General features: G+C 40.8%; 1 protein-coding gene across 13 annotated transcripts in view; it reads right to left on the bottom strand.

The window, feature by feature from the left end:
• Nucleotides 1-14570, bottom strand: part of SLC12A6 (solute carrier family 12 member 6) — a 103268-nt gene that overhangs the window by 56793 nt on the left and 31905 nt on the right. The gene's annotated exons all lie outside the window — the stretch shown is intronic.

Genomic DNA, 14570 nt, shown 5'->3' on the forward strand with positions numbered 1-14570 from the left:
TGATTCTTCTCTCTTTTCTTCTTTATTAGTCTTGCTAGTGGTCTATCAATTTTGTTGATCTTTTCAAAAAACCAGCTCCTGGATTCACTGATTTTTTTGAAGGTTTTTTTTCTTTTTCATCTATCTTCTTCAGTTTTTCTCTGATCTTAGTTACTTCTTGTTTTCTGCTGGCTTTTGAATTTGTTTGCTCTTGCTTCTCTAGTTCTTTTGTGATGTCAGGGTGTTGATTTTAGATCTCTCCTGCTTTCTCTTGTGGGCATTTGGTGCTATAAATTTCCCTCTACACACTGCTTAAAATGTGTCGCACAGATTCTGGTATGTTATGTCTTTGTTCTCATTGGTTTCAAAGAACATCTTTATTTCTGCCTTCATTTCGTTATCTACCCAGTAGTCATTCAGGAGCAGGTTGTTCATTTTCCATGTAGTTGTGTGGTTTTGAGTGAGTTTATTAATCCTGAGTTCTAATTTGATTGCACTGTGGTTTGAGAGAGAGTTTGTTGTGATTTCCGTTCTTTTACATTTGCTGAGGAGTGCTTTACTTCCAGCTATGTGGTCAATTTTAGAATAAGTGCTATGTGGTGCTGAGAAGAATGTGTATTCTGTTGATTTGGGGTGGAGAGTTCTGTAGATGTCTATTAGGTCCTCTTGGTCCACAGCTGAGTTCAAGTCCTGGACATCCTTGTTAATTTTCTGTCTTGTCGATCCAATATTGACAGTGGACTGTTAAAGTATCCCATTGTTACTGTGCGGGAGTCTAAGTCTCTTTGTAAGTCTCTAAGAACTTGCTTTATGAATCTGGATGCTCCTGTATTGAGTGCATATCTATTTAAGAGTTAGCTCTTCTTGTTGAATTGATTCCTTTACCATTATGTAATGGCCTTGTCTCTTTTGATCTTTGTTGGTTTAAAGTCTGTTTTATCACAGATTAGGACTGCAAGCCCTGCTTTTTTTTTTTTTTTTTTTTGCTTTGCTTTCCATTTCCTTGGTAGATCTTCCTCCATCCCTTTATTTTGAGCCTATGTATGTCTCTGCATGTGAGATGGGTCTCCTGAATACAGCACACCGATGGGTCTTGACTCTATCCAATTTGCCAGTCTGCGTCTTTTAATTGGGGCATTTAGCCTATTTACATTTAAGGTTAATACTATTATGTGTGAATTGGATCCTGTGATTATGATGCTAGCTGGTTTTTTCACCTGTTAATTGATGCAGTTTCTTCATAGCATTGATGGTCTTTACAATTTGGCATGTGTTTACATGTCTGGTACTGGTTGTTCCTATCCATGTTTAGTGCTTCCTTCAGGAGCTCTTATAAGACAAGCCTGGTGGTGACAAAATCTCTCAGCATTTGCTTGTCTGTAAAGGATTTTATTTCTCCTTCACTTATAAAGCTTAGTTTGGCTGGATATGAAATTCTGGGTTGAAAATTCTTTTAAGAATGCTGAATATTGGCCCCACCCTCTTCTGGCTTGTAGGGTTTCTGCAGAGAGATCTGCTGTTAGTCTGATGGGCTTCCCTTTGTGGGTAACCTGACCTTTCTTCGTGGCTGCCCTTAACATTTTTTCCTTCATTTCAACCTTGGTGAATCTGACAATTAAGTGTCTTGGGGTTGCTCTTTTTGAGGAATATCTTTGTGGTGTTCTCTGTATTTCCTGAATTTGAACGTTGGCCTGCCTTGCTAGGTTGGGGAAGTTCTCCTGAATAATATCCTGAAGAGTGTTTTCTAACTTGGTTTCATTCTCCCCGTCACTTTCAGGTACACCAATCAAATGTAGATTTGGTCTTTTCACGTAGTCCCATATTTCCTGGAGGCTTTGTTCGTTTCTTTTCACTCTTTTTTCTCTAATCTTGTCTTGCTTTATTTCATTAATTTGACCTTCAATCACTGATATCCTTCCTTCTGCTTGATTGAATCAGCTACTGAAGCTTATGTATGTTTCACAAAGTTCTCCTACTGTGGTTTTCAGCTCCATTGTGTCATTTAAGCTCTTCTCTACACTGCTTATACTAGTTAACCATTTGTCCTACCTTTTTTCAAGGTTTTTAGCTTCCTTGCGATGGGTGAGAACACGCTCCTTTAGCTTGGAAAAGTTTGTTATTACCGGCCTTCTGAAGCCTACTTCTGTCAACCTGTCAAACTCACTCTCCATATAGTTTTGCTCCCTTGCTGGTGAGGAGTTGTGTTCCTTTGGAGGCGAAGAGGCATCTTCTGCTCTGGTTTCTCCCCATCTTTGTGGTTTTATCTACCTCTGGTCTTTAATGTTGGTGACTTACAGATGGGGTTTTTATGTGGATGTCCTTTTTGTTGATGATGATGCTATTCCTTTCTGTTTGTTAGTTTTCCTTCTAACAGGCCCCTCAGCTGCAGGTCTGTAGGAGTTTGCTGGAGGTCCACTCCACACCCTGTTTGCCTGGGTATCACCAGCGGTGGCTGCAGAACAGCAAATATTGCTGCCTGATCCTTCCTCTGGAAGCTTCATCCCAGAGGGGAACCAGCCTGTATGAGGTGTCTGTCGGCCCCTACTGTCTCCCAGTCAGGCTACACAGTCAGGGAACCACCTGAGGAGGCAGTCTGTTCGTTACCGGAGCTCGAATGCCATGCTGGGAGAACCACTGCTCTTCAGAGCTGTCCAGCAGGGACGTTTAAGTCTGGAGAAGCTGTCTGCTGCCTTTTGTTCAGATATGCCCTGCCCCCAGAGGTAGAATCTAGAGAAGCAGTAGGCCTTGCTGAGCTACGGTGTGCTCTGCCCAGTTGGAGCTTCCCTGCTGCTCTGTTTATACTGTGAGCATAGAATTGCCTACTCAAGTCTCACCAATAGTGGACACCCCTCCCCCCACCAAGCTCCCACATCCCAGGTTGGTCTCAGGCTGCTCTGCAAGGCTTTGTGGGTGTGGGACCTGCTGAGCCAGGCATGGGAGGGGATCTCCTGGTCTGCCGGTTGTGAAGACTGTGGGAAAAGAGCAGTATTTGGGCAGGATTGTATCGCTTCTCCAAGCACAGTCGCTCATGGCTTCCCTTGGCTAGGAAATCCCCCAACCCCTTGTGCTTCCTGGGTGAGGTGACGCCCCACCCTGCTTCAGTTTGCCCTCTGTGGGCTGCACCCGATGTCCAACCAGTCGAGTGAGATGAACCAGGTACCTCAGCTGGAAATGCAGAAATTACCCCTCTTCTGTGGCGATCTTGCTGGGAGCTGCAGAACGGAGCTGTTTCTATTCAGTCATCTTGGAAGAGACTCCTTAAGATATGTGTTTTTTAAAAAATCTCAAATGAGTTCTGAAATGGCTTTAAGGATACAGCAATTAGGTAAAACAGGGAAATTAGTAAAATGTAGTAAAAGTAATCCTATCCATTGCTGTCAGGACTGATAGGTTTTTATTTTATTTGATTAATTTATTTATTTTTGAGATGGAGTCTCACTCTGTTGCCCAGGCTGGAGTGCAGTGGCTCAATCTCAGATCACTGCAACCTCTACCTCCTGGGTTCAAGCAATTCTCCTGCCTCACCCTCCCAAGTAGCTGAGATTACAGGTACCCACCGCCACATCCAGCCAATTTTTGTATTTTTAGTAGAGATGGGGTTTCGCCATGTTGGCTAGGCTGGTCTTGAAATCCTGACCTCAGATGATCTGTCTGCCCTGGCTTCCCAAAGTTCTGGGATTACAGGCATGAGCCACCACGCCTGGCCTATTTTATTTTTTTGAGACAAAGTCTCGCTCTGAGGCCCAGGCAGGAGTACAATGGTACGATCTCAGCTCACTGCAGCCTAAACCTCCCAGGCCCAAGTAATGCTCTGGCCTAAGCCTTCCCAGTAGCTGGGACTACAGGCATGTGCCGTCACAGCTTGCTAATTAAAAAAAAATTTTTTTTGTAGAGACAAGGTCTCCCTATGTTGCCCAGGCTGGCCACAAACTCCTGTTCTCAAGCGATCCTCCTGCCTCAGTCTCCGAAGTGTTGGGATTAGAGATGTGAGCCACCATGCCCGGCCAGGGCTGATAAGTAATTTTAAAAGCTGGTTGAAATAAAGAACCACACACACACACACATATACACACAAGTGGCTCATATATTAATATTTCAACATAAAAGTGTATAAACTTGCAAATGTATATTAATTCACCAATCATTTTGTAAAAGCGATACAACTATGCAGATTGAATTTATTCACTTTCTTTCTTGTGTAAATTACACCCATAAGGCATAAGCCTGTGATTTCTACCTTTGGTTTAAAGATACTTATGAAGCAGTAGCTATATTCTTTTCAAAGTTTTGTCATTCCCCCCACTCCCAACTCTTTTACAGGTCTCTTGTCCACTGCTAATTTAAATACTTCCCCCCACCCCCACCCTGAGATGGAGTTTTGCTCTATCACCCAGGCTGGAGTGCAGTGGTGCGATCATGGCTCACTGCAACCTCCGCCTCCCTGGTTCAAGCAATTCTCCTGCCTCAGCCTCCTGAGTAGGTGGGATTATAGGCATGCACCACCACGCTAGGCTAATTTTTGTATTCTTAGTAGAGACGGGGTTTCACCGTGTTGGCCAGGCTGGTCTCGAACTCTTGACCTCGTGATTCGCCCACCTTGGCCTCCCAAAGTGCTGGGATTACAGTTGTGAGCCACTGCACCCAGTCCTAAATACCTTTTTTTTTTTTTTTAAGAGACAGGGTCTTGTTCTGTTGCTCATGATTGAGTTCAATGACATAATCTTAGGTTACTGTAGTCTTTAACTCCTGGGCTCAATCAATCCTCCCACCTCAGTCTCCTGAGTAGCTAGGATTACTGGTGTGCACCACTATACCTGGCTAATTTATTTGGTAGAGACAAAATATATCACCCAGGCTGGTCTCTAACTTGTGGTCTCAAGAGATCCTTTTGCTTCCCCTCCCAAAGTGCTGGGATTACAGGCATGAGCCAGCACACCCAGCCTTAAATAAGTGTTTAATGACCTGCTAAATAACCCATGTTAGCTTTTACAGACACAACTCTACCTTCCCTATTCATATTACTCTACTTTCCCTATTCATATTACATCAATTTGGGTAATATTTGGTTAAATTATGAATTTATAATAAATACAAAATAAACAAATTTGTATTTATTATACATGAATAATTTGGGGACCAATAAAAGTCTCCTAGTAGACATAACAACAATAGAAAGAGTCATCAACAGTTAGCATTTATTAGGGTACTTGTGTGATAGACACCTAAATGTTTTACATGTATTATCTCATTTACAGCAATCTCATCCTATGCTGTAAGTACCATCATGATTGTTCCATTTTACAGGAAAGGCAAAGGGAACCTCCAGGATGATGGTGAAGACAGAGCCCACTATGACAGCTGTGCAACTATCCCAGAGAGCAGACACGAGGTAGAGTGAAAAGATAACACAGGATTGGGAAGCAGGAGAAGCTCAGGTGAAATACTAGCTCTACCATATGTTATTAGTGTAACCTTGGGAAAATAAGTCAATACTTCTTAGCCTTAATTTATCATCTATGCAATAGGAATAATACTATATGACCGAAAACTGAGATAAGCCACAGAATGATCCTCAACAAACATAATAAAATTATATACTACAAATAGTCATGATGACAAATTAGAATTTAGGTAGCTGGGCATATTTCTTGGAATTCTAAACATTTTGTAGTACAACAGTATTACGGAAAATATCAAAGTAATGTGGTTGAATTCTTAGCACTGATATACACATTGATTTATAACGATACAGTAATATGATAATAATAGTTTGAGTCACTATTCTTGTATCAAAAAATTTGATACATTTATAGTATGGACCAAATACACATTAACATACAGTTTGGAGGCTGGGTGCGGTGGCTCGTGCCTGTAATCCCAGCACTTTGGGAGGCCAAGGTGGGCGGATCACCTGAGGTCAGGAGTTCAAGACTAACCTGACCAACATGGAGAAACCCTATCTCTACTAAAACTACAAAAAATTAGCCAGGCGTGGTGGCGCATGCCTGTAATCCTAGCTACTCGGGAGGCTGAGGCAGGAGAATCGCTTGAACCAGGGAGTTTGAGTTTGCAGTGAGCCAAGATCGTGCCATCGTACTCCAGCCTGGGCAACAAGAGCAAAATTCCATCTCAAAAAAAAAAAAAAAAAAAAGTTTGGAATGTTTTGATACAATTAATTATAATAGTAATTGTTAAGGACTGTCTGTACTACATTTCCCAGTACAATTTTATTAATGATTCCAATTCAAATAAACAATGCTAATTTAATTCCATAAATTTTAAACATGCCTAAAGCTGTGTTGGATGCTGTGAGGAACAAGACTGAGCATAAGATATTTCCTGACATTAAGCACCTCATAATCTAGTTGACTTCAACTTCAACTTAAGAAACTAAGAATGATGGTAATAATAGTATCTTACACATAGTAACATTTTACAGTTTTTAAAATATTTTCACATATTTCTTTTGGTTCTCATGATAACCCTGTGATACAGATAGGAAACATAAAAAAGCTAAAGCAAGGTTAGGCTCAATGGTTCGTCCAAGGCAAACTGAGTGTAAATTTCAAAGAAAGACTCACTTGAACTTGGGTTCTGATTTGTCTACTATATTATACTGGTTGTTCCTAAAATTTAGGTACAAGAATGAATAATGGTAATATAGGTAACTTTTAATTATCCAGGGAAGATAATTATCTAAGGCAAAAGATCACAACAAGGCATGTATGAAATAATTACAAATAGTCAAGGTAAGGATCTGGTACATGGAACTACACAGTGACCATAGATGGCCATATTGATGCATTGCTAATGCAGCAGAGTTCACAAACATTGTAAGACTGCCCGTATCCCTTTTTTGCCAAGAGCATGGCAGAACACAGAGAAGGTAAAGGAAAGCTCATGTGGTTATGGAATCCAACAAAGAGTCAGGACTGAAGGGTACAGAAATTAAGAAGAGATAAAGAATATCCACCTAGAAAAGTAGATATGCTTCTATTTTGATATTTGAAAAAAAATTTAGTAACCAAACTATTTTACTTACATTATTTGTATACTTCTGATTACTCCATAAGAATCAAATTTTTGAAAATTACACTACAAATGTTTATTAAGTTCATTTTCCACTAAACATCTTGGTAAGTTTTCACAGTGATTCTACCTTCTCCCCTCATCCTGCCATTAACCCAGCAAACTGAAAGCTGAAGCACTTTGCCAAATATCATTTTTTAAAATGTTTGTGCTAGAATATCTTTAAAATCTCTTTAAACATTGCTAATCTCTTTTTTAACAGGCTTAGTCAGAGCCTAAGCTTGGCAACAGTATCTAACAAGATTAGTTGCTTATATTGCATCTATTTTTAATCTATACTCTATTTATGGCAAGCATGCTGGTATTTCATTTAGTGACAACGTTCCTTTTTAAAAGGAAACCATAAAAGCAGTGACTCAATTTAAGAAAAAAAAAATTAAATAAATGCAAAGATGATCTATAAAAATGGAAAGATTATAAAGGTAGTCTCTAAAAGACTGAATTTCGGGAAAATTTCCTACTATCATCACATAAAAAATGCACAGCAGCCGTGTGAGGAAGAATTAAACTTATATACATAAAGAAACTAGCTCAGAGAAAGCTGAAATGATTTGCCCAAGATGGTGTAGCCAATACAGCCAAGGGAACCATGGCAAAGCCAGGCCTCAGCTGTGGTCCTGGATCATCTTACTAGCAGGAAATAGTGTGACGGTCCAAAGGAGACGTGCAACATTGATCAAGGCAGTGTGAACTCTAAGGAGGATTTTTGAAAACCTTAAAAATCATGGGCCGGGCGCGGTGGCTCAAGCCTGTAATCCCAGCACTTTGGGAGGCCGAGGCGGGTGGATCACAAGGTCAGGAGATCGAGACCATCCTGGCTAACACGGTGAAACCCCGTCTCCACTAAAAAATACAAAAAACTAGCCGGGCGAGGTGGCGGGCGCCTGTAGTCCCAGCTACTCGGGAGGCTGAGGCAGGAGAATGGCGTGAACCTGGGAGGCGGAGCTTGCAGTGAGCTGAGATCCGGCCACGGTACTCCAGCCTGGGCCACAGAGCGAGACTCCGTCTCAAAAAAAAAAAAAAAAAAAAAAAAAAAAAAATCATGGAGGGCTCAAAATCACAGAGAAGGAATAAATACAGCACATGTCTGGGAAGATTTACTTGGGAAGACTGGGTCATATTAGGAAAATCTTCGAAGGCAAATAAGGAAGTCTAAAGGAGATGGAAAACAACTGAAATTCTCTATGTAGAAGTCTAAAAACGAAAGCAGTATTTTAGGCAAGGAAACATGGGTACAAAATGCAAAATGAAATAAATGCCAGATATATTAGAGACAGGCAGGCAGACTCATTAATAGACCACCGCAGTCTGTCCATGTGCAAACATCTCTAAGGTTAACTCTAGGATAGCAGTAATAGTTATTATTATTAATTCAACCAAGACTCCGAATGCCTACTATATGTCAGGTACATGCTAGGCACTATGGGTATCAAAACAGTGACCATTTGCTCTCAAGAAGTTCAGAGGGGAAAAATACACAATTATGAAACAATAAAATAATTATTACAGTGTAAGTACAAATACTGTGAGGCTCAAGAAGGAAAGAACAAAAACAGGCCGGGCGCAGTGGCTTGCATCTGTAATCCCAGCACTTCGGGAGGCCAAGGCAGGTGGATCACAAGGTTAGGAGTTCAAGACCAGCCTGGCCAAGATGGTGAAACCCTGTCTCTACTAAAAATACAAAAATCAGCCAGGTGTGGTGCTGGGTGCCTATAATCGCAGCTACTCAGGAGGCACAGGCAGAACTGCTTGAACCTGGGAGGCAGAGGCTGCAGTGAGCTGAGATGGCACCACTGCACTCCAGCATGGGTGACAGAGTGAGATTCTATCTCTAAATAAATAAATAAATAAATAAAAATAAAGCAGTGGTCAGGGATGTTGTCAAGGGGATAACTGAGCTAAATCTTGAAGGATGATTAGTTCATGGAAAAAGTACAAAAATGGGTAGGGAAAATGGAGGAGAGACATTCCAGAGATAAAATAGCAGGATTTAATATACCTAACATTAAAAAGAAGAAAAGAATGCTGTCACTCACAGAGAAAGTGGGTACACAGAAGTAGTAAGCACATGTACTTCCAACCTGATTCTTCCCTCTCCCTCCCTCAGTCTCAATATTTAGTCATTAAATCCAGTTAACTGTAGCTTCAGTATGCTTCCACACCAATCTATTCCATTGCACTGCCATCATTTAGATTCTCATCCTTTTCAGCCTAGACCATTAAAACAGTTCAAATGCCACCAATTCTCCCATCTTCAAACAATCCTACATTTTCCTCCATACCAATAATCCTAAAATTCTGCCTTTATCAGTTTGCATCATTGCTTAAACAACAAAATAAATACTTTGAAAGCTTTCCAAGTGACACTGCCAGGAGACCCCAACCATTTTGTGAAGATCATTTTCACTTGTTTATTTGTAATCTACATCATGTGTGGGGTACTAATCTGAGTCCCTGAAAGCAAGGGGGAAGGGCTGCCTTTGTAGGCTCTACCTTTGTTACTACTTTGAAATCTCAGGCTGGGGGATGATGGTGGTGATGGTGGTAGCAGAAGCTAATGGTGTAGTGTAGACATTTATAAATAGATTGTGGTTTACTTATTTGGACCTGTTGGCTTATAGGATGAACTCAAAAAACTTCAGCTTGACATTCAAGCCCCTTTATATTTTAGTTTAACCTTTTCTCAACTGTTGGGTATAAGCTGCCTTGTATTATCTTTTAATTAATCAACATATTAATTCAACAAATATTTACTAATCATCTATAAATATCAGATTATGTGCTAGGCACTGGAGATACATAAAGATGAATAGAGAACAGGAGCTACCCCTAAGGGGCTTACAGTACATAAGGGTAAGACAAGTGATTCCACTGGGTGACTAAAGTACTGTATTGGAGGTGTAGACATAGAGTACGGTAGTATGTATATTCCATTCCATTCCCTGGAGTGATCATAGTGATTAAGGAAGAAGTGGTATTTGAACTGAGTCTTAACATGAAGATTGTTTGCTAGGTAACTGAAGAACACTCCAAGAGGACGGAACAGATGTGTTAAAGCAATAAAGACATGCAAGAACATTCATTATATCTAGTGTGCAGTATGTACGAAAGAGTAATTAACAAAGAAGCTATTAAGCTAGGATGTTCTAGATCATGTAGGTACACGTACGACCTGCTAAGCAGTACAGACTTTGTCAGCATGGGGAGACATTAGGGGGTTTTAAATGAGGGAGCAATAGGATGAGATTTACATATGAGAAAAATTCCTCTAGTAATTACTGTAATAGATGGCTTTAGGAGGTTAGACAAAAAATTAACAATGGACTAGGATAGTAGCAGCGAAGATGGCAAGAACGGGACACATTTGAGAATTATTTGGAAGGCTGAGCAAAAATCGGTGAGAAAGACAAGGAAAGAGTGACAGAGAGATTGAATATTGTAATACATCAAGAGGGAAGGAGTCAATAAAAAAGTAGAAATCACAAGAGTTAGGAAGCAAGAAAGGTTCTAGAGCACAGGTGTATGGATCAATATTGAATGACAACAAGGAAAGTGGTAAAGGATAGATGTTAACACAGATGCTGGTAAGAACTTACGAATATTAGAAATACAGTTCACTCTGTGAAGTAGAAGGTTTAGCTATATGAGAATGGAGAATTGAGGTCTTAAGCATTTTAGCTCTGTAAGGAATGGAGGCTAACTAGAATCACATAGAATGTCTAAATAGTGTTGACAATACAACACCATTGGAAATGAGTGAATTTATGGTGGTATCAATTTTCATGGCTGTGAGATTCCCCTACTCCCCTACTCCCAGCTGTAACATAGCTGCCAGGATTAAGAATGAAAGGAGGTGGCTGGGCGCAGTGGCTCATGTCTGTAATCCCAGCACTTTGGGAGGCTGAGGCAAGAGGACCGCTTGAGCCCAGACCAGGCTGGAAAACACAGAAGACTCTGTCTCCACACAAACTTAAAAGTTTTTAATTAGCCAGGCATGGCGGTGTGTGCCTGTAGTCCCAGCTACTTGGGAGGCTGAGGCACGAGGATTGCCTGAATCCAGGAGAAAGAGGTTGCAGTGAGTGAGCTGAGACACACCACTGCACTCCGGCCTGGGCAACAGAGTGACTCCGTTTCAAAAAAAAAAAAAAAAAAAAAAGAATGAGAGGAGCAGGTATAGGGGCATGAGGGGGGCAGGGGTCCTATCTGCCCATTATAAGCATTTTGAGACAAGAACTTTAATGTTGCTGTGACAATTATAACTTCATGTAATATACAGCTTCATGTAACATTTTATAAAATGCTCAACACTTTTATTTTTTCGAGAAGGAGTTTCACTCTTGTTGTCTAGGCTGGAGTGCAATAGCGTGATCATCTCGGCTCACTGTAACCTCCGCCTACCAGGTTCAAGCGATTCTCCTGTCTCAGCCTCCTGAGTAGCTAGGATTAGAGGCATGTGCCACCACAGCTGGCTAATTTTGTCTTTTTAGTAGAGGCAGTGTTTACCATGTTGGTCAGACTGGTCTCGAACTCCTGACCTCAGGTGATCCGCCCACCTTGACCTCCCAAAGTGCTGGGATTTCAGGTGTGAGCCACCATGCCTGGCCTCAACATGTTTGTTAACTGACTCATGATGAAGTGATTTCAAAGACAAATACCAAGAGAGCAAAATTCAGGATTAGTTTCAATAAAGGCTGATGGTGGAAACAAAGAAACAAAGTCCTCATCAAAACATAAGACTTGAAGATAGAAGGATGAACTTTCCTAAAAGCCAATGGAAAGAGAAAGCACCTGAGACCAAGGGCTCAGAATACTAGAGAAGGAAACAGAGGGAAAACAATAATTGAAACTATGACTGTAATGCTGTCATTCCAATTCTCCCCAACAAGTCTAGATACTAGAAGGAAGAAAATGGTAATTAAGGTAGAAAGTAGTGAAAATGCAGAGCCAAACATGCCTATGGGAGCAGAAAAACAACACACAAATCCTGAAGAAATGTAGGTGAATTTACTTAGCAATCGCCTCTTTGATCCATCTGACTTGTTTTAAAGAAAAGACAGCTAGACAAGACTGGGCGTGGTGGCTCACGCCTGTAATCCCAGCTCTTTGGGAGCCCGAGGTGGGCGGATCACCTGAGGTCAGGAGTTCAAGACCAGCCTGACCAATATGATGAAACCCCCTCTCTACTAAAAATACAAAAATTAGCCAGGCATGGTGGCACACGCCTGTAATCCCAGCTACTCAGGAGGCTGAGGCAGGAGAACTGCTTGAACCTGGGAGGCGGAGGTTGCAGTGAGCCGAGATCGCGCCATTGTGGACAACAAGAGTGAAACTCCACCTCAAAAAAAAAAAAAAAAAAAAAAAAAAGCCAGATAACAGCAGCCAGAAAAGGTGCAGAGAGATAGTAGAAGGTATAGGCAGGTCTGCCACTAATACTGGGTACTCCAACAATGTCCTTCAAAATCCAGTACATATGCTAGGAATAAGTATTAGATTAACGGAGGCCCCTGAGCAAACCAGTGGTATTTAGTGGAGTGTCCCAAGCAAGAGAAATGTTCTTATAATACCACTTTTTTGTTTGAGCTCAGATTTGTATAAAGAAAATGCAAATGAGGTAAACTGTGTTCTGAATTCATTAGATCAAGTTGTGTCGAAATTCTTCCACATATGTGGAGATAAATTCACTAGAAGTTGAAGAACTCAGCAGTGAAGTTAAAATTCTAATTCACAGCCTATAACTTATACAACCTATAGCTGTAATTTTCTTCTCAGCCTATAATAGTGAGAACATAGTGAGCATAATACCAGAGTACATTTTTTAAAGCCCAAAGTATAATATAAAGACAGTTTATTGGGCCAAATCCACAAACTGGTCAGCCAAGAAAAGTATAAATGATACAAGAGGACTGTACTTATACAGTTAAAAAAAAGAAAAAAAAATCTCACCAAGAAATAACAAAGGAGGATGGATCTTGAGGCTGTTGTAAATACTACTGAAGAAAATTATGTATAAAGAAGATTACGGGCTAGCCAGGTGTGCTGGCTCATGCCTGCAATCCTGACACTTTGGGAGGCCGAGGCAGGTGGATCACTTGAGATCAGGAGTTTGAGACCAGCCTGTCCAACATGGTGAAACCCCGTCTCTACCAAAAATACAAAAATTAGCCAGGGTTGGTAGTGGGAGGCTGTAATCCCAGCTACTTGGGAGGCTGAGGTAGGAGAATTGCTTGAACTCAGGAGGTAGAGGATGCAGTAAGCTGAGATTGTGCCACTGTACTCCAGCCTGGGTGACAGAGTGGCTCATGCCTATATAATCCCAGCACTTCGGGAGGCGGAGGTGGGATGATTGCTTGGGCCTAGGAGTTCAAGACCAGTCTGGGCAACATAGGGAGATTTGTCTCTACAAAAAAATTAAAAATTAGCCTGGCGTGGTAGTGGATGTCTATAGTCCCAGCTACTTGGGAGGCTGAGGTGGGAGAATTGTTTAAGTCCAGGAGGCTGAGGCTGCAATGAGCCATAATCATGACACTGCACTTGGTAACCTGGGTGACAGAGGGGAGAAGGGAGACCCTGTCTCAGAAAAAAAAAAAAAAAAAAAAAATTATGTCATTCTTTGGTTTTGTGGATAATCCAAATGATTCTTCATGCACTGTGGAAACATATTTCACATTTTCTTCATTTTAAAGATGGTTTTGGAAAAATAAACATGACCCTAAGAGACTATCTTCTTAACAAGAAGGGGAGAAAATTGGCCTAAACACCAAATTAGAAACTAAGGGGTTAAAGGGGGAATTAGGGGGACTAAGAGACTACTGTGAACATTTCCAATATTTTAAGAGCCTATATTGATTTCCTGTTACAGTCAAAGGTTAACTGCTTAATGTAAGCGGAATGTAACATTTCCTAAAGTTTTAAATCTAGACATTAAACTAGAAACCATTATTATATATACTGTGTTCTGGAATTTTTAAAAAACATTGTTTTTATTGTGTATGTATGTATACACACACATACTTTGAATAGTAAATGTGTCATGATCTTCAATAATTTAGAAAACATAAATGGAATCATATATAAACTTTTGAGACTGCCTTTTTTTCATTTAGCCTAATGCCTTGGAGATTCATGCAAGCTGCTGTGTGTTATCAATACTAGTTCCTTTTTAAAAAAATACATTTTGAAACATAAACTACAGACTTGCCGTAGTTTGACTATATCCTCCCAAAAAGCATCTGTTGGAAACTTAATCCCCAACGCAACATCATTGGGAGGTGGGGGACTAATTAGAGGTAATTAGGCCCCATTAGGTAATTAGGCCACCCTCATCAATGGATTAATCTCATTATCAGGAGTGTTTGTAACAAAACAGGGAGTTTGGTCCCCTTCTCGCTCACTCCCTCTTACCCTCTCTGCCCTTCTGCTATGGGAAGATGCAGCACGAAGGCCCTCAGCAGATGCTGGCACCTTGGTCTTGGACTTTCCAGAGCATGAGTCAATAAATTTCA

Source organism: Macaca mulatta, chromosome 7, assembly GCF_049350105.2.
Source record: "Macaca mulatta isolate MMU2019108-1 chromosome 7, T2T-MMU8v2.0, whole genome shotgun sequence".
In the NCBI taxonomy this organism is placed as follows: domain Eukaryota; kingdom Metazoa; phylum Chordata; class Mammalia; order Primates; family Cercopithecidae; genus Macaca; species Macaca mulatta.